Source organism: Thermobia domestica, chromosome 7, assembly GCF_964235325.1.
Source record: "Thermobia domestica chromosome 7, izTheDome1.hap1.1, whole genome shotgun sequence".
Taxonomy (NCBI): domain Eukaryota; kingdom Metazoa; phylum Arthropoda; class Insecta; order Zygentoma; family Lepismatidae; genus Thermobia; species Thermobia domestica.
The window spans coordinates 118939857-118966423 of record NC_137460.1 but is presented as its reverse complement, the minus strand read 5'-3'; positions in this window follow the sequence as shown (position 1 = coordinate 118966423).

Below are 26567 nucleotides of genomic sequence, written 5' to 3'. Positions count from 1 at the left end.
TTCCACAATGTTTATTTAACTATTTGTAAAATATAACCTGTTTTCTGGTTGGTTTTCCTTGTTAAAATTTACTTTGCTGAAGAGCAAAGATGATACGATCCTACTCTGACAGTGGTACACGAAGAACAAGGTAAAAGCGCTCTAGAATACTAAAACGAAAATATGTTTCCCAATCAGAGCAGAGGAATTTTGGCGGCGAAAAATACAAAGCGAATGAAAAATAGCAAAAGTGGATGAAACCGGATTTTGAAAGGATATGAGTATCTCAAAGGGACGAAGGAGGGATCTAAATTATTCTACCAAATATTAGATTGGTGGATAATTTCAGAAACTTCTGCCCAATAACTATGTTTTTATATCACATTAAGATGTTTAATTCCAATAATCATCCATTTGAAATGTCCACATTTACAATATACGGTAGGTTCGGAAAAAGTTGTTCCCAAAAATTATAATACTTAAACTGTGATGGCACATTACATTAGAATGAAATTGGAATGTTCGTTTTAGGAAAAATAGTTGAAAGGATCACTATTATTACATGCAAGTGAAGATATGAAGTATTTAAAATTCAAATAAGTGAAAACCACAGTGTACTGAAGGGAAAAGGAAGAAAAAGAATGCGGAAAAGGAGAAAGAAAATGGTTCTCGCTTCACTAAAATAAGAGAAGAAAATATTTTTTTTAGGGACCAAAGATAGATGATAGTAGAAAAAATAACGAAGAAGAAATTTGTTACGGAAACGGGAGATGATGTTTGGAATCAGAAAAGATTATATAATGTATGCATGATTTGTTATTTTGTGTGTAAACATACTGGTTTATATCGTGTTGTTTATGCGAGTATGGAAGTATAATTACGGCAGTTAGGTCGTATGGATTTGTTTGATGATTTAATTTAGTCTTTGTTTGTGTAGAGCAGCAAAGAGTATAAATAAATTGGCTGTAAAGTGGAAATTAATGGCGTTAGTTCCATAGCATTATTAGTAGAATAATAGGAGGTACTGCAGATAGGAATATCTATAAACAATATGCGTTGCATATAAAACCACAACTATAACCCACATATATACACATTGTATGATTTCAAATCTTACCTCACTACGTTTATCTACGTGTTATGCAAAATTCAATTAAGTACATCAATATCTTTCTTTCAGTATTTTGCGCAAACATGTAGAGATTTATTTTTTAACTTTTGCTAGTAACTGTACTTATAATATCTATATCTATCTATCTATCTATCTATCTAAAGAACCTTTTATCATATTGCTCTCTTGTAGTTATTTTCATGGTTTCTCTCCACCGTCATCGATGACCAGGTCAAAAGCCAGGAAATCTATCTGTCCTAAGGGAGCAATTTATGTTGTTAGGAGCACTATGTAAAATAGGTTGTTAATCTTTCTACAATATTTTGTGAATATTATACAGTTCATTAGTCTACATCAAACGGCTTGCGATTGAAATTATTTAAGCAAATTTATTAGTAAAAAGAGCTTATTTATATTTGTAATTTTGTTTCGGCATTAGACGGATTAATTCGACCATATGTCCTACACGATCCAGCAGAAAACGTAAATGGAGAAATTTTATTTTTATTAATCTTAGGAAATTATATTAACTAGTTTCTTGATAATTTCTCCCCTCGCTTATGGTTTGCTAAATTTATTTTAGGTGTAGACATTATATTGAAGTATCACATTATCATTAGTACATGAATGTATTAGTACATACATTAACACATGCAATATTTCGATATAATGTCTACCCTATAATAAAATTAACATTCAATGCAGGTCGAATAAATAATTTGACACTCACTTCTTTTGTCCCCAGTGCTAAAGGTAGTTCAATATATTTAGTCATAGTGATAGTCACGCCATTTATTCTATTCCAGAAAAAGCTTTCTTTCTTACTTTCTATAATATACAAATTGAAGAAATCGTGTCATTAATCTGTCATCAATTAATAATACAGTTGAGGAAGCATCGACATATTCAATCACCCTTCAGAAGACACGAGCTTTTAACAAAATTGCGATAGGTCTTTGGTCTTGCACTTTCTTTCCTTCACAACACATACTTTTATTCCACGTTTTTAAATTAAAAGTATCATTAAATTGATGTTTATACTAAGAAGGTTTTTTCTATTATCCATTTCCATATACTTTCATTTGGGCAGTTTATTCACTTATGTGCAAAAACACAGAAATGAACACAAGTTTAAATGGTGGATCACGATATAATTGTAAGTATGTTTCTAAACCCTTTGATAACGATCATACTTTAATAACTGCTGTTTCAGTTCATCTAGGCTATCAAGATTATGATATAGAAAAATTTGGAAGTTCGGAGTATATATTACGGAAGTTCGGAGTAGGTCAAAAAGTGAGGTAAACGTTACGGGAAAAAAGCTATATTTATTAAAATTCTATAATTTACTACAATAAAATTGTCTACCTATAGTAAGCCAGAGAAAATTTCGATAGGCTAGGGATCAGGTCCACTAACTCCTCTTTGCTGCACTAAACAGCTTCAGTTTCCTTATTCCTTATTGAATGAGTTGCTGAATAGTAAGAACATAATGGAAACCGACAATCCACCACATAAAATAATCACTTTCAATACAGTGAAACATCAATCTCCTCTTCTTACATATAGACGCATTGTACGTTTCCATTTGAAAGTAACGCTTTTCCAACAAATGTTGCATGTTTAGACTGTCCCATTCTAAATAACTCTTGGTAAGTAAGATATATTTATGTTAATCACATACATCGGGTGTTATGAAAATGGCACACAAAGACCATAGAGAACCCAGAGTCTACTCTATGAATCAAAGCAATATATTAGTATATCTTTTGAGTCCTCGTCTGGAGACAGAAATTTCACTTTGTGGCAACATCGAAAATAAAGGACCATAGATTACGCCTACCAAACAATTATGTCGATTCTTTCTAGATAGCAGCTAAAGTCGATATTCATTGACATTAGCATCACGTATTAATGTAGGAATCGAATCAACTACTTGTTGTGTTCGTTTAATAATGCAAATGGCTTCCAGCAGTTAATCTCGGACGATGCCACATTTTGAAATTTTGATACCCCATAGCGGCTGATGGAGGATCCGGAGGGCATAACATCATATAACATTTTCGGTTTATTTTGCCTTGCAGAATAGTGCCCTGTTATCCGCGGGCGCTATTTTTAGAACACCCGATATATATATATATATATATATATATATATATATATATATATATATATATATATATATATATATATATATATGGGGGTGCATTGTAAAACCCAACAGTCATTTTGCCCATTTACAGTTTTTGTTTACATATATGTGGAAATGTAATTATTTTTACAGAAGAAAAAATACAAAAAAATTTATTACAGTAGAGCGTCGATTATCCGAACGTCGGTCAACCGAACTACCGCTTAACCGAATTGTGTACTCGCTCGCACCTGTTACTCTCCCATCCTACCGTCCATCATCCCCCTCACTCCCAAACCAAGTTTCCCACTGTAGTCGCCGCACTGAGCCACCGCTGGCGGAACATTGCTTCTAATGGGGCCTTCACAAGGCGCTGCTTACCGGCCAAGAAGCCAGTCGCTGTGTTTCAACAATCAGCACACTTCTTTTTATGAATAAATTTACTGTACAGTACTTCTTTTTGGCAAATAAACATGTACAGTTCGATTATCCGAACAAACCAGTTTTCCGAACACCCATGTCCCCCAATTACTTCGGATAATCGACGCTCTACTGTACTTCACGAATTAACTCAGCTTATCACACTACAAATTGTATTCCTAAACACGTTTTCAGACATATAGAATACATCTATCATTTCACACTTTTCTTCAATATTATTGCAGTACGAGCTTGTTCTCCATAAAAAGGATTTATAAAGGATGTCAGTACGTACATCCTTACAGTAGATGGTACTAATGTTGCTCACTCTCGTTCTAAACGTCAGAACATGCAAAAATATATTAAAATTTAGTTCTATGCAATCTATTTTATTATTTATTGTTTTATATAAAAAACTAAATCATTAACATACCTATGTTTCTCTAATGTCAGTATAATGAAGCTGTTTGTTAGCTCTAGGTATGATATGTATGCAGGGTACTATCCAGTTTTTTTTTTTTAATAATTAGTATCCTCAAAAACTTGCACTATACTCTTCCAATCATATGGGTATACCGTAATTTCCATTGAGGAGTCCAAATTACACAAGCGTATTTCAGTTGGGGTCTGATATAGGAATAACATAATTTCAAAATTGTCATGTGGTTACGGAAGTCTCTACTTACACGATAAACAAATCCAAGACTCTTATATGCATTGTTTGCAATAGTTTTGATTTGATTTCCGAAAATCAGTTCGGGTCGAAGGTAACACCAAGGTCTTTAACAGTTTTCGCCCTACTAAGGTTTACACCGTCAGTAGTATTTTCCTTTTCTAATAAATGTCATAGCTTTGCATTTATTCCCGAGGCACCAGTGTTTTATATTTTCCAAATCTTACTGGAGGGTTTTGTAGATCTCAAGTAATTTAATTTGAGCATATAATTTTAAGTCATCTGCAAAGAGTAACGTATGCGGTTTCTTAATGTGCATAGTTAGTTTATTGATAGTGATAGAAATAATAAAGGACCAGGTTTTGATCCTTGCGGCACTCCCGATGTAGCATTAAAATTGTTGTAAATATGACCTTTGTAAGCTACAGATTGTTTACTATCACATAAGAATGATGTGAAAAGTACTAATACTTGCTTAGAATGATTCATAAGATCTAGAGTTTCAAGTAAGATGCAGTTGTTAACTAAATGGAACGCCTTCTGTAAGTATGTGAAGATTACATCAACCTGCCCTTCTTTGTCTAGTTCTGAAGCTATGAAGTTTGTTATAGTTGCCAAATTAGTTGAAGTGGATCTATTCTTTCGAAATCAGTGTTGTATAGAGAAATGGTGGATATCACGTGATTAAGTAAGCAATTGTATATTACATATTCATAAATGTTTGCAAATGAAGTAGAATTGCAATTGGTCTAAAGCTTTCTATATTTTTACCATTGGAATAGGACATATCAAACTTTCTTTCCATGGATCTGAAATAACTTTATATTTTACGGACATGTTTAAAAGAATATGTATTGGATGTTTTGTGATATTGATAGTTCCGTTTATTATGTACGGTGGGATACCATCGGGGCCATATGCTGTCCTAGATTTCAATCTTTTAATGGCGTTTTCGATTTCAGTCATTGTTATTTCGGAGATTTGGAAAGTGTCGAGTGATATACTTCTTGGTTCGTGTGACATTAGAGCATCATGTTATAGCTTGCAGATTCATGATTGTAAACTTACTTAAAATAGTGTGCAAAAGCCTCAGCAATATCCCTGTTACACTACAAACTTTCGCCATTATACACAAGGGCGCCATTAGTTGAATGCCTTGTTTTATTCTTGGTATAATTTCAAAAATTTGTTGGATCATCTATTATGCAATTCTGGGAGTTAACTACAAATTCCTTGTATACTTTCGCAATTTTATACTTGTACTTTTTTGTTTTCACTTTAATTTTTTATCTATTTATCTATTCTTCTCAGTTCTTTTTCCTTCAAACATACATACTTAATATATAGATCAAACACCGTGTGCATGGATTTTCTCGGGGTTCTCCCATTTCCTCCCACTTTCTTCATTCCACCATTTCATTCATTATTCATCATCATCGTCTCTTTTAGCCTAACGGGCATAACCGTGGGACGTAAAACTGAAAGATTTCATTTTAATATATAGATATGGAGGAATATATAAATAAGAAAGAATAAGAGAGAGATGAAGTTGAAACAGAGAGGAACAACTAGCTTGTGTCAGAGAGAAACTCGAAGGGATAATAGAGCAAGAGAAAAAAAAGGAACATGTGATTTAGGGATACGGGAGATGTAATAATTATGATGTGATGATCCCAGCTGCTCAAAATATGAAAGCGTGGAAGTTCCAGAGAGTTTCAAACAGTTTTAATTAAGATTCATCGTACCATAAATCTCAGATCCAGATGGTCAACACTCGATGATAAAATTGGAATACACGTGTGACTTCACCGATATTATATGATATGTATATATAAAACGAATTCTTTCAGAGGGACGCAAAAATTCCACTTGCTTACTTTTTTTTTTCAATATTCTCATTCCGTGTTTATTTACGCTTCGTAGCATGCATGTGTATATTTTTTCCTCATCATGTTAGGCAATAACATGTTCACTGGAAGATATTTCGAGTCACGGCATTCAAAAAATTACTAACACCATTTGAACAATTATCTTCCCTGTTTTTTGCTAACGTAATACGTGTCATTTTTCAGTATTTTTACAGTATGAGAATAACGCTATTTTTTATTATTTTATATTTTTAGTTTAGTAAAATGGAAAGGCGAAAATTAGCAGGATTCTATGTCGCATATAAGATTTGCTATACCAGGACCAATCTGTAAAACCGTACAGACTGATACAACTGTACAACCGTAAATGGATCTAAATGATGTATGTCCTCTATCTGGAAGATGCACGAAATCGTAGATATGTAATTTAACAAAAAAAAATCTGTGATTGTGTACGGATACAACATAAACCAGAAGATCTGCACAACAATATATAGTTCCTATTATTGCAGTTCTTCTGCGGTGGAAAAAGCAGTATCGGGAGAGCCACCTGTAGGCGGAATCAACGGACTTATCTTCAAAATTCGCTTGACCTTTCTCCCCGTGTAGGGTTCAAGTTGTATTTATTGTAGTAAAGCAGAAACAATTAAATTATTTTTAAATTTAATCTACACGGATATGTGAGAGTTTATCACTACTTCACTTATCCTCGAAACGCTTGGAACGTATGATATTAAATATAGTATATATATATATATATATATATATATATATATATATATATATATATATATATATATATATATATATATATAGTTATTTCTAACTCATAGATGCTCTTGGAGGGCACGGTAACTCAATGGCAGAGCGCTTACTTCTGGTGCGTCGGATCGATGGTTTGATCCCCGGTGAAGTTAGTTTGTGGTTGACAGCATAGTGTGTGTGCGATTCCTCCAAATACTTCCGTTTCCTCCCACACTCTCATTCCATTAATCGTTCCATCATCGTTCAATTACTGCATAATCGTGTGCCTTAGCCTACAGGTTATAACCGTGACTGAAATATTTCATTTTCTTAGATGCTTGTAGCCAACCTTATCTATCTAGCCACTTGCGCAAACACTTTTGATACACGGGTTCCCGAGCTCGATTTCCTGTGTGAATGCATTATATTTTAAACGTATTACGGTGTTTCCGATTTCAGCTTAATCTTTAAGTTAACGTGTTATATAGACTCGGTCTCGATCCTAAAGCTCCAACTAGAAAAACAATCTTAGGTATTCACAAGGAAATTTTCAAGCAGTAAGTGAGTTGGAGAAGAAGGCTACGTCTTCATAAGCCACTCGATCTAACTTTACAACCAGATGCAAAGTCCAAACAGCATGTCATTTTTATCTGATCATAGCAAAAATGTTCAACCTGTAGAAGAGTTCAAAACGCTTCTATTAATTAACTTGGTGTAACTTTGCAACCGGATGGGAAACTCCAACCAATCTAAGAATCCCAGATGTTAATAAGAAAACTGTTCAATGAGTAAGGAATTTGAAAACAAATATTGCTTCCTCTTATCTACCCGATGAAACTTTTAACCACACGCGTAACTTCAACCAAGCATCGAATCTTGAACCTTTATGAGAGGTGTTTCCTAACAGTAAGAAAGTCACAAAAGAAGATTACTTTCTTTAATGCATTCAATTTAACGTTTTAACCGGTAGCAGGGGAAACCTGAAATATGGAGTAAGGAACCTCAGAGATTCACAAAGTGTGAATAAGTTAGTTACGCTAATAGACGACAAATCAAAATTTTGCTTGCACTGCTTTATTCAATATTTACTGCGGAAATAACAAAGTGAAACTTGCCCTTGATCTCGCATTTTAGCTTGTTCTACATGCGCATATCTGCACTGTCTAGCAAGCCATTACTAAAAGTCTGTAGAATGTCGTTATATTACATGTCCTTGTGCAAACCATCAACTACAGTAACAGAGCTGTGACATCGTTTTCTGCTAGTTGTAGAAACATATCATCATTCGCAAAAGCGAAAGTGAGAATACAACAGCCAACAACTACGAGTTAGGAACTGCGTGTAAACAATGGCAAACGAATTCAAATCCGGCCTCATTTTATAAGACCTATTTTGGATAATCTGTAGACTTAGTCACATATCATTCGTGTAGAAGAAGTGATCCTAGCGTGCTGTGTATCATGCAAGTTTACCTTATGTACTCGGAACGATAGATATTTTTCATTTCAAAATTCATTTGGCAATATTGTACGAACCTAAACGTAAGAGTTTCAAAGAAGATACTGCAAGAGTGGAAACGTATTGCATCCGATTTTAAGTATTTCTAGTCCAGCTAGGCTATATACAACGAACTTTGTGTGTCTTGTGTATTCTTTCCTGTCTCCGGTAGCTGTGTTTGGGAAAATATTGTTTGATTTCCATTTTTACATTCGATTTGTCATAATAAATTGTCAAAGAAGTCGTTATGATGTATGTTAACATCAGAAAACATATGTAGTTAACGAATGATATGAAGAATAAAGCTGTTCTTTTCTTGTATGATTGAAAAGGTGGATGCGTCAGAGCTTCGTATTTTGACAATTCTGAATGCAATCCTCTTTGGAAACTTTGATTTGCTTTCCATTCATTCTTACTCATTTAAGACGAAATCAACTTGAATCTATGTTGTTTCCTTTAAACCAGGGATGCAAATAAGCAATAAAATTTTACTCGCCCAAGAATAAAGCTACTTGCCCACATCCCACAATAGAAATCATTTACTTATTTTCGATATGATATTAAATACTCAATCGCAAAGATGAACTGCTCGCCCGGGGCGAGTGGGCAAGTGGTTATTTGCATCCCCACTTTAAGCTTTGTAAGGGAGCACGGTGGCTCAGTGTTAAGCGCTTACCTCTGGTGCGTAGGATGCAAGAGTTTGAGGTTTCTCGGTGCTCCCATTTTCTCTTACATTTCATTCCACAAAATCTGCAAATACCATTCACTTACCTTAATCACCCGTCTCCCTTAGCCTGAACGGCGTATCGTGGGGAGGTAAACAGAAAGATTTCATTTCATGGAACAATTTATTTTTTATGTAAAGAAAAATTACACACAGAGAAAAAATCGACCCTCAGCAGCTTCCACAGGATTTACCAGGTGGACGATATTCCTCGTTCGTAAATAAGTGGCTACGGCTCTCTCTTTGGAAGTGGAAGACTCATCTTGAAGACAAGTCTTGGGGACATGGTGGATCAGTTTTAGAATGCTTACCTCTTGTGCATGGGGTTCTGGTTTGATCCCTGGTGTACAACCTGGTGTACGTTTGTGGTGTACAACCTTATGTCCGTGTGTTTTCTCTGGGTACTCCCGTTTCCTCTCATATTGTTATTCCACGGATTCTTCCATAATCATTCATTTGTTTAAATCATATCTCTCCTTTAGCCTTAAGACCATAATTGTGGACCTTACTACAAGTACAAACAATATGACTATATCTTTTATAGTTATTGAGCTCATTTGTGAGAGATCCGAGTTCGATTCCTGGCAGGAGCTCATGTGGTCCGCATTCCACATTAATCAGTAGGTCCCGTCTCATATAGGCTCTTTTCTGAAAGAGAGGCGTTAAACTCGAAATCAATCCAACTCAACTTATATAGTTATTTACATGTGTCTATTTTATGGACTAAATACATAAAGGTATTCATTGAGATCTAATGGTCCGAAAGATATTAAAATTTAACTGAAAAAAAATCTGTATAACAGACAAGCTTCATGGTAGCAACGAAGGAACAATAAAATTAAAACACAAATGCAACGTCTACAATGTAAACAGAAGTATTATCAGAAAAGTGAAGCTGATCTACAATCTCATGTGTAAAGTATCGTCTATGTGGCTCGGTACGGATAATTGTAATAAAGTTATCATTCAATGGAAACATATATAATTCAGAATTTTAGAACATTGTGTTATATTGATATATTTCTTCTTTCGTTTGGGGGCCCAGTGGATCAATGGTGGTGCAGTGCTTACCTCTGGTGCGCTGAGGTCCTGGTTCGATCGTCGGCAAAATAAGGTTGTGGTGGACAACATATACATAAAATTGGAAACACGTTAGAAATCTGAGGTGGCAGCGGTCACATATGTTAGTGTAGTATGTTCGGGGAAAGTCCTACTACGTAAGTAGAACTAACATATAAGTGTGCAGTGAGCAGACGGTGATTGTTTAAAATGGGCGACTTCTCTAATTTCCAATGTCATGTGGTAGTTTGAGAAACCCATTTATATTTGGCTTGGGATCAATATACAGGTTACATATCTCTTAACTAAAAGTAATTTGGTAGACCAGCAAAGTTCAGTAACAACTGCGTTGGGGGTCGATATGATGACAATAAATCTATCTGTTACACCTAGAAACCCTAGTAATAGCTCTGTTGGGATCCAAGTGCTGACTACATATCACTTAAATAGAAGTGCCTGGTATCACCAGATATCCGATAACAATGTGCTGACAATACAGTACTAAAAAAACGCGGTTTGGTAGACCTAGAAACCGCACTAACAAATGAGTGAATCAATGTGATGACCACAGATTACTCAATTGGAAGCCGTCTGTTAGACTCAGAAATCCACTTACAACCGCATTTGAGGCAATTTGCTGACTATACATCACCAAACTTAAACCATTCTGAAAGCCCTAAAAATGCAGTATAATCCCGTTTGGGTCAATATGGCGACAACAGAAAACCCACTGAAATTTAATCTGGTTGCCTAGAAATCTTGTGGGAGTCGATTTGCTCATTACACATCACTGAGCAGAAAGTCGTTAGGTACATCATAGTTAGAGGCTCTAATGTCAACGAATTAAATTATTATTAAAATTATTTGTAAATGAAGTACAGCGCAATGGTTTATGAATTAGGTACTAGAAAAGGTCACTAAACTTCAAATCAACGAACGAACTTCTGTATGTTTCGAAACTCATGATAATGTGCAAACACATGATGTTATCTTTAATCCTGAATGTTAGCAAAACATAATTGATTAATTTGATGGAATAAGGGCTTAAGCGAGACTATGTAGATTCAAAATTTTAACTAAATACCTAGATTCTGGAGATCGGAGCAGCTCTTTGAATTATGAGCAATATCAATCAGAGTAGCATGAAAACATCGTTAATTAACTGATAACAGTTTTTCTGTCCAGTCGAAATCTGTTCATTTCCCTCCAAACACCACAATGCAGTCGTATACCATCTAACAACGGCAATAAAATGCTGCATATTACATTATGGTAGTAAAACCCTACTTAAATTTTCAACATCGTTTTTCTCAAAATGCATATTTCAGACTTACCCTAACAGCACAATTACATAGCAGGCATATGCCGATTATGTTCCCTCAGGTACATGGGAATGTGTCCAGTATGTGCCTTCTGTACCTCTCAGAGAGAAATTACATGGATGGGAAATGACAGTCACAGTTTATGTCCGCCCCTAGGCACATGCCTTAAATGTACCTGGGGAATGTGTCTAGTATGTTCTAGCTATGTCCCCCATGCTGTAAGCGTCAATGAACCACAAAATTACTACCCCAAATATGTTAAATCACCTATATGCATAATGCGTTTACATTATGGTGAGTATAAAAACACCTTAAACAAGTAAAAAGGTTACACGGGGGTGGGCGCGAACCACGAACCTTCGGATTAGTAGCCGCATCCTCTTCCGACTTTTCTTAACAGTCAGTTTTACTGCAAGAAATTGCATAACATATGTATATATAATAAGAACAGAAGAGTAATCACAAATTACAAAGGATACCACTGTAATACAATTAAAAATCAATCACATGAAGTACACACACACACACACACACACACACACACACACACAAGAAAAAATTAAACAGTACTCGGGTAGTGAGCAAAATGACGCAAGCGTAGATTTGAAGGCATTATTTTTAAAGAGCACTGTAGTATAAAAATGTACATTGCTTGTGTCACCAGCTCATTTTCGGTAAGTAGTATAGCCGCTGTGTGAACAGTTCACCACACTATAATATTGTGTTTAGGACGTGGGAAGTATTTAAAATCAGGAAAAAGAAGAAAACGGGTTACTATTAATAAAGTGTGGAATAAACACGAAGTATACGTGCTATAATATTTGTATAGCTACGACACAAATGCTGGATTGATGGAGCTGTTTGCAAGTGATGGATGAGTGTGTCAGCTTGTGCACATAGGAATAGTTGAACATCTGGTCGAAAACCGATTTCCCATGCTCGATGGTTAGTAAGAAATACATTATGCACTATAACATAACGTGTAACAGTTAGTAATTTAGATTTCTGTTCCGTAGTCTTTAATATTCTTTTGAGATTCTTGATAATTTGGATTAGTTTCCTACCCTGTAGTGTTCTTAGCTTCTGTCGGGAGAAAGTTGAGTGTCTTGACGCTGTATACTTACTTGTGGAATTACTCGTCCTTTGTTTGAAAGCTCCGGGTTGGACTTAGCATAATTGTTCGGAATGGGATAGGTGCAATATCGCCTAAAAGTGAAGTCAAGAATAAATCAGAGGAGATGTGTCATTACTACTTGCGATATTTGAGAGTATAATGGAAAAATTCAAGTTTCTGGATAATTTCGAAGTTTTATCCAGAAATGTTACTTCGTCTAATTCACTATAAGAAAGATAGGTCATAATATATTGGAGTTGTATATATCTTTTATAGTGAAGTGTGTTTGGTTAAAAGGATACATGATTCCATTATCTGTACCCAATTTGAATATGTTCAACAAGTATAGCCAGCCATTTAATGTGGTTTTATTTAGTAGTATATTTATGGAAGATCTCCTATTATTCAATTGATACTGTATATTGGTAAGACTTTTTGATAGTTTTCTAATTAATGTTAACATTTTTGTATATATTTTTGAAGTTTGTTGTAAAGAGATCAATTTTCAATTAATATTGAAGATATTCAGTTACAATCAGTTAGTATTGAGAATTCACTTGCTTGAATTCTGTACTCATTTCTATTTTACCATTTATAAATTATATAATATAAATCACCTTGTTTTCTTTCTTACATAATTAATTATAATTAGACATTATTCATTGCTTTTGAATTGGCATTTAACCTTAGATGGCAAATTATTTAGTTTGGCTTATGTTATAAATTTAAGTCCTTTTGAAAGAATAATAATACTTCTCCCCGATTTAGTTGAATCAGATTCCCGTTCTAAACAATTATCCCTGTTTATAAGAACAATTTTTACTCTTTTCAGTACCATTGTTTTTATTACCCTCTCAAGGAAATGAAGCTAATATTCAATTCTGTGCAACTGCGCTTATCTAATGTATATTTCAAACGATTTACAATTCCCTAAATTAGTACGACTCTGACGATAAAAACAGTTAACGTCATTTGAAACAAAAATGATATATCAAAAATTTAATATATTTAATTACAGATACGTCCGTGAAAATTATGTGGAATATAAATTAATGTTCCATTATAGTGGAAAATAGAACTGGTGAGAAAGGAGGAAATTCTTCATTAAATTATTAAAATATTATTAAATTGAAGACCACACTAATGAGAACGATTATTATATCTCAAATAAGAGAAATAAATTAAAGTAGCCTTATGATGCTCACCAACCAGAAAGCTGAGAGAACTTATATGCCTTTAGAGCTTTCATTAAAATATTTCACCTTAATTTATCAATTACAGCATCAAATGAATAATAATTAGAGGATTAATTATCTTTCTCTTAAACACTCTGATGGATGATGATTTATTAGACTTCTTCCTAAACCCAACAAAGCGTTTGCTTTCTTAAGGTGCAAAATTTACCTTCAAATTACCATATAAATTGATATGAGTCGAATGAGAGAGTTTATTTAATACAGGAGTTCAATGAGAAAGTTGATAATCGCAAGTAATATGGAGGTAACAGTTAGTAATGCCTTTATGACCACTAGAAGCATGTGTATCAGAGTTAGGAGACAGGAAACAACAATAGATACAGTATGCTTCAAAAGAATTAGAACTGTCAATACTTATTGGCAGAGACGTACTTTTTAGCGCCACAAGAATTAATATCGCTCCCCATTTCGAAACATACTCATGAAAATTTATCCTTAAAACTATCAGTTTGTTCGGCTTTATGCAAACTGTAGATTGGTATAAGTAATATCTTTGTACATTTAACTCGCGTTCACAAAAGCTCTCAATTTATTTCTATCCTTAGCCAACTGGATCCAGTTTCTACTTTGTATTCATATTTCAGCGAGATTTATCTTAATATAATCCTTGCATCTGGGCCTGGGTCTTTCTAATCTATGTTCCCATACTGAATTTCCAGTGAAAATTTCGAAGGCGCTCCTACTTTCTTCCATTCTGGCTACCTGACCTGCACACGTGAGCCTCTTAGACTTGATGGCCTTAACAATGTTTAGTACAAGGTATACAATTTCTCATTATAAAGTTTCCGCTATTCCCTGTTACCGTTCCTCTTGGGTCCCAATATTCATGTCAAAATCATATTCTTAAATACTTTCAGTAAGCATTCTTCCCTCATAGCAAGCGACAATGTTTTTCAAACATACAACACAAAAGGTATGCTTATCCTTTTATATATTTTAACTAGCAAATTCACACGAATTCTTTGCTTTTAGTCGACATTTTGTTTCTTCGTGGATGTGATTTTATCCTAGATGTTTGAAAGTATCCACTTTGTCGAAAGTGTTGTTTGATATTTGGATGCATCATAATTTAGAACGTTATAGTTAACTAGAAATTACAATATTAAAGTAAATTGTTGCTTTGTGGGATATCTTATTGCTCATTCTGTGTGGTGGAGTGTTGTTACGCATTACAATTTAATAAATGTCTATATTATAAAGTATTAATGTCTCATATGAAATCATAACTTCAGTGATAATATTCTATGTGATATTAACTACTTAGCTTAGTACAAAGTTCAAAAGTGTTTAAAGATAATAGTAATAGCACTTTTTCGAAATCAGCTAAGTTTTTTTATTACATAATGTTCTATTTTCCATTTTTCATTACCGCAAGAAGGATTATTTGTTTTCATACCATGGATATACTTAATCTAACTGTAGGACACTAATTCCTTATAAAATAGCTAGGTCTACGAAGGTTCCGGGAACATTTTTCTTTCTATCTTTCTCAAATCAACCTACTCGTTACGGAATTATATACATGAGATTCGTTTGATTAGTGCTCGTGAATTTGGCTAAGGAGACCGGGTTCGATTTCTGGTGGGACCTATATTATTCGAATCCCACGTTAAGTTACAAATGCTTCTTATATAATCTCACATGCTCATTTGCTGAAAAGAGCGTTAAACTTTCATCGAATGAAGCAATGGAATTATACATAAGTATACACACAATTATGATAATAAAATTTAGAGTCATAAGTTTTTCACTATACTGGTATACGATAAATATTTATAGATATATGTATTCATTATAGCTCAATCAACGCTGGTTAATATTCAAAATGAATTTTCTCTTGTTGGGCTGTCTGGTGCCATCACCCTCCCAGTTCTTCGATTCCACATAGATATTACGTTATGTCCATAGAGACAATAAAGTCAGTTAATGCTGTTTCTACCTACTGCTGGTTGGTGTAGGAACATGATTTCCGAAAGTGCGTCTGGATCGAAACAGGTAGTAATGCAAAAAGGTAAAGTAAAGCATATAGTGAATGAAGCAACAGTTATATGCTATCAAGTTCCTTATTTTTTTATAGCGAGTTTCGAACCGAGTGTGGCTCAACGTTACCCGGATTACAGCAGGATGCTCTTTCGGTTCACCAATGCTAGATACTTTTGGCGTAGTGCAGCGTATATTCACTTCAAGTCTTCAGAATAAAGGTTGGTAATTATAGTATGATCGTTAGAAACGGACTCCAGGTGAATTACTCACTCTTAATTGTATCAGGCATGGAGCAGAATATTATGTTCGGAAAAGCTCCTTTTTGACGACTCATTCCGGAAGTTGGCCCTTGCTCAATCACTATTTTTGCTCATTAAGATTTCGAAAAAAAAAAAACATCCATGTTTCGTCGCAAGTGGCACTTAGTTGCTGAGAACGCTATTCATGCGAATTTTGCAGCGGTTGTTGACACACAATCACTCTTCTCTGGGCATGAGCTGGGATTAACTCATGTGGTACAATGCAAAAGCTCCTGATGGTTTTCCTGAGTTTGTGGGGATGGTGCATTACAATGTACTTGGATATACCGAGTTAGTTAGAGAATCATTGTGCTGATGAATGGGTGCTTGACAATGGTGTGGTTCGTACAGCCTCAGAATCTGAAATTTTCAGTTAGGTGATTCTCGACATTTTTAAATCCAGCATGAATATTCTGGATCCAACTGGTTGCTGCACTTTAGTTCACTACACTTTATCCTTTCGCAAGACAAATATTTAGGATTGCTGCAGTAGAGTTGTGCTGGAGTTCACACTAACAGAACAACAGTTCACTCATCGTCACTGCCACTAATAACTGACTAAATACTAACAGAATGGCGGATTTCGAGTTAAATGGTCCGCTTGCCACATTACCTCTTCGGGCAGTTTGACTTTGTACTTATGGTGTATCGCGGCGTATACATATGATTCCTGTTGTGTTTCACGGAAATATTGCACGACTTACTACTCAAACTTGTAACTCCGTTAACCTCTGAGGGGTTCTATCGTCTAACGTCGAAGATTAACATCCGACCCTGGTCAACTTTATAAGCAATCATCTTGAAAGTGTATTCTTTCAAGCAAGGAAAGAACTATCAAAATCAATGATACTCGTGAAAATGTCCGATATGTACATACACTCACGAAGACATTTGTCTACCTTGTAACTCGATATATCTTCATGAGATCGAATTACGATAAAATTACGACTTCGTGCGCGAAGCAAATACGAATAATAAGCAACTCCTTTCCTTAAATGAGAACTTGTAATTGCATTTTCCTCTCATTTTACTGAAATAAGAAAATATTAGCCTAGCTGAAAGAAATAACAAGAGACTAAGGTTTCATTCTGTTACCCAAAAATACATTATTACAACTTCTCTTCTTTTTCTCCCCTCTTTAATAGTTCAATATTTACAATCCAACCAACAGAAAGGAGGGAAATGATTGCTTGCCATTAAAATCAAATAATTACTTCCGTCCAACGGAGCAGAAGCGTATGTAATAAACTTTAATTACACATGGGTTATTGCTACATTGATCGTATAAATATGAGGACCAAAGTGGAAAGGTCAAAGTTCCATTTACAGTGGTATAAGTGCTGAAAATTGATATGTTATATTTGACTTTAATTTGCAAAATGATTGTATAACAACTTCGCGTTGTGCCCAACTATATATTTTTAAAATATTACCAATATTTACAAGAGTATACATAAATGTTAATTGGATCAATATAGGTGAATATGTGGAATGAGAAAGATAAATGTTACCGCATACATAGATTAGCAATTACTGATGTTAGTTTAATAAAAAAGTAAATAATTGTGTTTTAACTTCATACTACTTCGATAATATTTGCAGTCAATTACAATTCACAATTGTCTAATTTACGCAAAAGGTATTTTTTAAAAAAAAAAAAAAGTGTTTCATATAAGACATCAATGTTGAATCGAGTACTTTTTTCTCGAAATTGGCAGTCCTGTTAAAACCACTGTTGTTCTCTGTTCTCAATTCGATTAATATTAGTTCATTTGTTCTTTCTTCCCGTCATGGAGAAATTTACTACTGAGTTGTGTGTTCTTATTGTTTATACATTTTACCATTTCTTATTGTGAAGATTATTTGATTTTACACCCTGTGGCTTCTTCTTATGGACCTTTGTGATATTACAGGTATATCGCAACAAACCCACGCTCTCTTTTGAAGCTCAAAATGGAAATAGTTGTTTCTCTGGAACTCAATGGTAGATCTTTCACGTCTGGGATATGAAATTGATGGTTCGATCCTAGATCACGTGAAGTGGCTTCGTGTTAGATAAACACTTTATACGTGGGTTTTCCTCGGGATCTCCAGTTTTCCCTACTTTTTTTACATTCTAAATTTTCAGTATTATTATCACTATCTTTTTTAGCTTCGGAGAATAATCATGGGGCGTTAAACTATAAATTCCATTCTCTTCGTTTCTAGGTGGAAACCATAGGCACAATACGAGACACCGTGACAGACATCTGCAAGAGTGTTACCAGCAATTTTGGAGGGAATAAAAATCAATGCAAACTTAGTGCAGATCTGCATTCATTCATGATATACCTTATAATTCGTAGGTGTGATATACGTTACATTTCATAACATTCATTCATTGATTCTATCCGCTCATATGTTCGTATAATATAATATTTTTCATTAAGATTTACACCTTTTAATTTTCACATCTGGCATTCTATGTAGATTACGCTATATTCATTGATAAACTACCTTTTATCTTCCTATAACATACTTCATTTTAATGTAGACTTGTTGGGTTTGCATTAGTGGGATGTCACTTATGCTACAATTTTCTGCGTACTAGCAGACACTAATGTCTGTGGACTGAAATATAGTTTTGATAACTTAAGTAATAAGGGTATGTTATGACAGATCATTATGGTGGAAAAGATACATAAATATTCCAATTCTTGGATCGTCAAGAATGTTGTTTATACCCTAAGATATAACAATTCAACGTTTTGTGGTCGATTAAGTAACCAGTGCTTTTAAAGCATATTATAAAATCTATTTACATTAATAATTCGACCATATTGCATTGGGATGTTTTTCGACATGTCCTTTGGTTAAGAAAATTACCAACACATGTCTTCACTGTTTTGCCAACAGATGGCCCTCTCTGCTTTCAAGTAACTGTTCTAGTGATTACAAATGTAACCTGAATGCGCTTGAGGGTATGAGGTTGTTAATCTTCGCATCAGCTCTTGCAAGAAACTTTATGTACAGGTAAGTTTTCTAATATTAATGCTATGTTTTTAGATATTATGTTACAAGAGAGTTCGAAGAACATTCCCGAATGTACAGAAAATGACTGCCAAATATGCATATTTCAACTGGCCTGAAACTGAAGTCAACGTTTTGAGAATTTCATGCTGGATTTTGATTTGATATCAAATACCTCTACATAAGCAATATTCGATTTCATTGTGTGTTTTTGAGACATTAGGGTTCATATTAATATGTGGAAGAAATAATTTGAATACAGGATGAACGGCTTAAATGTTATGAGTCAGCGTGCGCTGAAAGCAGGTATGCACGTAAATTAGTACATTCAAACGAATTAGCACATGAACGGATTTACAAGTTTCAATGATGCTTGGTTATCTTCCTATCTCAAGCTTATCACTTAATTATAATTCAACGCCCTCATCCTATCATAAATAACATCCGAAGAGTTTCAAGGAAGGATTATATCTAATATTAATATATTAATGTACTTGTCACTACATCAAATCATCAAATAGTCTAACCTAATCTACGTTAGGATCGAAAATTGGAAGATACCTATCGCTTACTTTTAAAGGTAAAACAAAGAAATTAATCCCCTTTACTATTTACTCCTTCCTTTCATGCTACTTTACAATGATTTCGGTTACTTTCTGTTTATATAAGGATAAGTTAGATTAGATCAGAAACAGCCTTATTTCTCCTTTCTTTCAAGTAAATGTTTATAATTTTGGGTTGCTGTGAATCCCAGTTTCAAGATCACTGGCCTATAGTTGGAGTGCATAAGTACTCTCTTGAAAAAATGTTTTACTAACAATATTTCCCCCGAAGGATTAGGATTCTCAATTTCTCAGTTTCTTGTCTTGTACGTTTAGTCAAGTACCACAATATGAATTAGTGACAGTAGAGACATTGATAGTTTTAAAATTTGACTCTGCAGCCTATTTGGCAGAACATTCATATCGAGATATAAGGAGAGAAATGAGAAAGAAATACATATAATGAATAATTAAATAACTAACTCTGTGATCTATGAAACCCGGGGTTTCAGTACCGCGTTGACACAAGCTCTCCATTGATTTTTGCCCTCAGTCTATTGTATCTATTTCTACTTTGTCATACTCCTATATCTGTGATATACATCTCAATAATGTCCTCTTATCTGCATCTAGTCGTTCTATGATTAGATTTTCAGCTAAAATCTTCAAAGCGTTTCTACTTTCTTTCCTTCTGACTACATGACCTGCCTACCTGAGCCTCTTAGACTTGATGACCCTAGCAATACTTGCATAAATTGCATAGATGCACGCCAACATATAATGTCTATGAGATCAACTTCATGCACTAAACATCTATGATCATTTTATAAGGCAAGTAAAAGAGGAACAAGGAAATCTATAAATAAGATCTTTTAAAAACTTCAAGAGAAATTATTACAATTATAATAGTGTAATTTGTCTCTCAATTCTCTTAACCTCCTGAGACCTGAGCATTTATTTGTCAAGAACTTTTGATGAAATTTTGTACATTAGGTAACAATAGACCCAGTAGTATACCAGTATATTAAAAAACATTTTGTCATAGTGCTTTTCGATTGATTTGTAATGGGTCGAATTTTATGTAGTACTTTGGGTCTCAAATTGCTATGTTTTGCATAGAATACACAAGGAAAATTGTATATTTCCCTTCCTAATATAAGCATAAAATATGTAAATCATTAAACTTAAAATTTACTGCACTATATTACATTTTCTGAGAAAATATTCAATCAATGCATCTGAATCAGATGCGTCCAATACCGCAATTGTCTTCTCCCGCCTTCAGCAGACAATAGAGCCACCTGTAGGTAAAACCAAAAACCAGCTGCCTTTTCTGCAGTAATTTCGACATTCCCCGAATACAATAACCGAGATTCGGGCATGTTCTTAAATATTCGTAGCCATGACGGGCGTTCGAAAAACGTATTGTATGCAATACGCAGGGTCTCAGGAGGCTATTTATAGTATTCTCGAGCATTTTAACCTATTCATCCAGGATTAAAAGATATAGCACTCTCCTAAAATATTTAAATGAGAAATAAAGGAACATGCTCCCCAATAAGGATCCAAACTAGCAACCTTTCCGCATCGGTCCATCAGTTTTCCGCTGAGTTCCTGACAACTCAATTGCAACGCTTTAAAAAAAAATCATATTTTTGAACGTGTAAAGCTCGGTTGTCGGATTTGGTGTCTTTACTAATTTGCAACGTTGACAGTTGAGTTTTTCCTACTATTGAACACCAGTTATTACTGTCGGTTATAACCCTAAATGTTCAAAGCTAATTAGTAGTTTTATTTTTAATGTCCTATCTAAAGCTAAATGTTTCTTTTTGTCCTTTATATACATGCGATTTCTTGAAGTTATCCTTTTTCCTCCCACATTCCAATTTTTCCACTTTTTAAACAGACTTTTTCCTTTATTAATCATCGGTCTCCTTTAGTCTGAAGGACAAAATCGAGGTACGTAAAACTAGAAGTCTCACTTGTAATATATTTTTTGTTCACATTGTTATCTTGCTTTAGAATATAAATGGCATTTGATAAGTAAACGTAAAAGTAGCTGAAACGCCCGTTATTTGCTTGGTAAGATTTAAAGGAAATAAGTTAAATCTACATTTTGAAACTCTTCTTCCTTACTATATTTAATTTTGGACCGTGAAATACAAAAAAAATGAACATAGCTTGATATGTGCAATTACTATGTTCAGGAGAACATTTTGTAGAGTGCAGATGTTATTCTCTGTAAGAAAGTTAAATTTCCTTCTCTCTTTAATGTACTTTCTTTTTCATTTATTCCAAGAGAGTTGATCGAAATAAAAACAGGTTGACACTAATGCTAGTTACGTTCAGAAACTAAATAGAAACATTTCAAATGTTTACATACTTTGGCTATTTTATGAATACAAAATAGGAAATGAAAATACTTTAGTAATTGGTCACTAACCATTTTCAGGAACAGAATTTTTCGAAAACGCTGGAGCAAGTAGTTACTTCGAGAACCCTTTAACTATCATAGTTTTTTTTTCTTTTGGAAATGTGTACTATCAGATGGATGCCTTGACATAGTACTACGTCATAACCCGTTAAAGGGTCAAATAAGAAGTCGATACAACATGTTTCGTCTTGCTAACACGGTTGGCTATTGAGGCATTTAATTAATTTTGGTATATATGTTAACTCTCCTTTCTTAACTCTCATTAATAAAAGTGACTTGATATAAACGCTTATAGCGTCAAGTGCTACGTTTAAAAGTTCATTTCAAAGACCTCATTAGTTTTCCTGTGATGATGGCATACAAAGTTGGTGTAATTATTAATATTGACAAAAAGATATAGACATTGTCCCCTTAGCTGAGGCACTTGTCATCCTTCTTTTAATAGTGTGATCTCATAAATCAATTTTCAACTCCTTGGATTAAGGACATCTTGAGACATAGTGCAGGGGGAGGAGAAGGGGTGTTTGCCCTGCCTTATAGCATCACAAGTTCCAATGCTCCAAAAGTACAGTGAGAGTAACATTAGTTCTTTTGCTAGCTTTTTTAAAAGGAAAATTCTTCTTTTGGATGAATTCTTTGGAAAGATATACATATGTGACTCGTACACCAAGAAAACGATTAGACACGCTACATCTAGAATTTTGAAAAACAAAATACATGACCATCTTTTTTATATTCGCTTTGTGGTGTAGTTTCTTGTTAGGTGGTCCAGACAACCTACTGATCCTTTCGTCTTATTGTAATATATGATTATCTTCGGTTTTGTTCTAAATCTCTGGAATAGTATTTTGTCTCTGTGTGTTGCGCTGAGAGGAACTACGATTTTGTGTCGTTTGTGGGCATAACTTACAATTGTCATATGTTCACAAAAGCCAAATACAGACAACTGGTCTGGACGTTCCTTGTTTGTTTTTACGATAAGTAGACCTTCACTCTTGTTCTGTTTTATAGTTGCAACTATTGTTAACTTCTCGGAAGGAGTTTCTTTGCTTTCTAAAGAAACCAACGGAAACTAATTATCAAAAGTAACATTTCCTCCTGAATTTTCGATGTGTTTTACTAACTCAAGAACTAAGGTTTTTGGGCCAAATCTTTTACTACAGGGTTATGTGCCTCTGTCTCGTGTATAAAATTTCGTCCAATGTATAGCGATGTTTCGTATCAGACAACCAAAATATTTTAAGTACATACGTGGCTGATTTAGTAGGCATGTAGCTATATTGAAAGAATTGCCATCGTCCTCTACAAGGAATGAGCTGTTCGTCAATAGTCATGCATTCACTCAGAACGTATTTTGTTCTACAGTTATTCAAGAAAAATAGTCCAATGACAGAAAAGGAACCAGTTGATCTGGTTTTACCCTTTCCTTCCTGATCCTTTTATCATAAAATCATAACACCATTCTTATTGAATCAGATCGACTCACAGATCTACGTGCTCGATAGTGCGGACTTCCATCAGAAGAATAAGATAACTCACGGACTGTAGTGTCTACGTTATTTTCAACTCCCCCGTCATCCATACAAATAATTTTGTTCTCAACTGCTGACCTTATTTTATATGCAACTGAAAATGACAGAAAATAATACGTAGGAAACATGATAAATTCTTACTGTACTCAACTTCAGACCACAACCACAGGAGCTTCTCCTTCTAAGATACAATTCACTTCTAAAGCAGAAAAATACGTAAGTATAATTTAAGAAAGGAAAAACACTACATTTCCGTCAGAGATGCTAGACAAACTAGGGTAAAAGCTTGAGCGGGCCTCTTAGGCCAATGTTATGTAATAACGGGGTATAAATGAAAACCATAAAAAAACATAAAATATGAAGCATAATTAAGCATAAAATAAAACATAATGTGGATTGCTCTATTTGTATGGTTAAGAGGGTCAGTCAGTTGAAATGTAATTAATTAGATGCTTCATTTGTAGAACAAATTCAAGATGCGTAATTCGAGAGGACGGAAGAAATTTACCTCCACTTAATAGTTTTAGTTTAAATTCCACAGCCATTAGCAAGTTATTCGGAGGAGGTGATAAATCATTATGGAGGTGATTATGGAATCATCAGTAGCGAGATTCGTAGGAGTGCCTTCTAGCGCCTCCGTGATATAGGTTTTATATTTATCCCAGTCTGCCCGATGGAAATTATAAAGAATAGGTGGTGGGACGGGGGCTGTGTCCCGCCCAGGGTTAGTAACGGTAAGCAGGACAGGAAGATGGTCACTGCCTATATCCCCAGGACTTCAATAGCGGAAGACGACACTATGTTGTGAGAAAGAAGGACAACATCCGCTAGCTGGTGTAGTCCCGCTAGCTGGTCGAGTTGGTTGTAGAAGCGGCATGAAGGAAGCTTTAGTTGTAAGTAGGAAATCTAGAAAGCGCTGCTTTTGCTCGGCTGTACGAGAGGCATAATTGATGTCCGCCAGAAGTGCGTACGTTTTGAAGTGCGTATCAAGATAGGTGATGAAGCGGTATGGTAACGGTTGTGTGGATCGGACATATATGGTGGGAATGGTGATAATTGTATGTGGAAAATATATGCTGGCAATAATGCTCTCCGGGTAAGCATCAGCGTGAGTGTGTTGAATGGGTCTGTATGGTAAAGAAGATCAAATAGCCACTGCAGCACCACCCCGGGCAACATTTTGAGGGAGATCTGAGCGCTGCAGGTGGAAATGCGGAAAATAGTAAGGCTCAGAGATTTTTAAGAATGTCTCGTTAAGTAGGATGCAGTCCACCTGATGTGCTGTGGCTGTGGTTTTGAGAAGAGTCCGGTTCATGGATAAGGAACGGACATTAGCAAAGAGGAGGCGGATCGGTTTCCTTCCCAACGGTCGTAGGTTCATGTTTCCGGATCACAGTGGAAATGGAAGTAGGTAGATAAACCAGAGTAGGTGGCAGCCATATGCAGATGGAAGATGTCTATGGCTGCTTTGGATGCCTGGGTAAGAATGGCTTCACGCTGATAGGGAAACGTATTTTGTAGGACAAGTGTGACGAATTGTAAGATGTTTTCTACCTTTGGAGGTGGCAGGAGGGAGGTTTGTGTGCCTGTCGACACTTGAGTAGCAGGATGTAGACGTAGTGGTACAACAGTCTCTGGTTTATCAGGTAAAGGCGCAGGCTTCTTTGTGCAGTGATATGTATAGGTGGGGTGAAGGCCATCGCACGTATTGCACGTAGCAGGGTGTTGTAAGTTGGGGCAGTTTTTGATTTTATGCGACCCCTTACAGTGAGGGCAGACTGTCGGTAATGTGCACTTATTGGTTGGGTGCGTATTATAAGACAAACAGTTTTCGCATCTCAACGAACTGGTGGCGGAGTACGAAAAGGTTCTACACGATGGTGACAGCGATAGATATACACGCCATTGCGTAAAATAGTGTCTATAAGTTGCCGGTCATCCGTGAGGACTCGCACCATATAAGTAGGTCCATTGGCATTGTTAATGCGTATGGTTCGTTTTGGATGTAGGCCTTCCTCTTTGAGCTTAGCTAAGATATCCTGCTCCGTCAGGGTGGGATCGACACCACGAATTACCGCTGAAAGAAGAGATGGGCGACGGGGTGGTGGTAGTGTTTTTGAATGAGAAGACGTTAAAAGTTGAATTTTGGCGTTAGGACCAAACATGACAGGACCGGCCTTATTGATGAGGTGTTGGTACAGTAGGGCATTGATAGTTTTCAGGATAATGCCATTCTGGGTTTTAACTAGTCATTGTAAGTCCAGCCGAGTACAGTAGCGCATGAGATGCTGATAGAAGGATTTAATTGTGCTATACGCCGGGTATTGCTGAATAGGATGTTGTAAATGGTTGAGTTGTCAGTACAAACGTCCATGAGAATTTCAACCGAAGAGGCTGGAGTTACTGGATTGGAGTCGCAGGTGGATGCACCCTGAGTAGCTTTTGGGGTACTCTTTAACGCCTCAGTATAAGAAAGCTTCGGCAGAGAGCGGGAACGGTCTCGATTTCGATGGGGTGAGTCCTAAGAGGATGGAGAGGTACTAGGTACTTTGGTACGCTTTTGCGATCGTGGTGCGTCTCGGCGAGGCTCGCGAGGGGGTCCCATAACCGTAGAAGAGAGGCCCTGATGCTTGCTCTTAGTTGAAGAAAAATCCGGTGTCTTTGGCACGGTGTTCTCGTAACAGTGACGTCAGAAAGGCGAAGACGTTCAGAGACGAAAAGATGAGAGCCGAGAGTCGCCGGAAAAGATGAGACTAAGAGATGACAACTATTAGGGAGATAATGAAGACGTTCAGAGAAATAGTGAATGTGGCGTACCGCTAACACCGAAGTGTTGCGTCACCAACTAGGGGATTTAGTAAAGTGCCTGG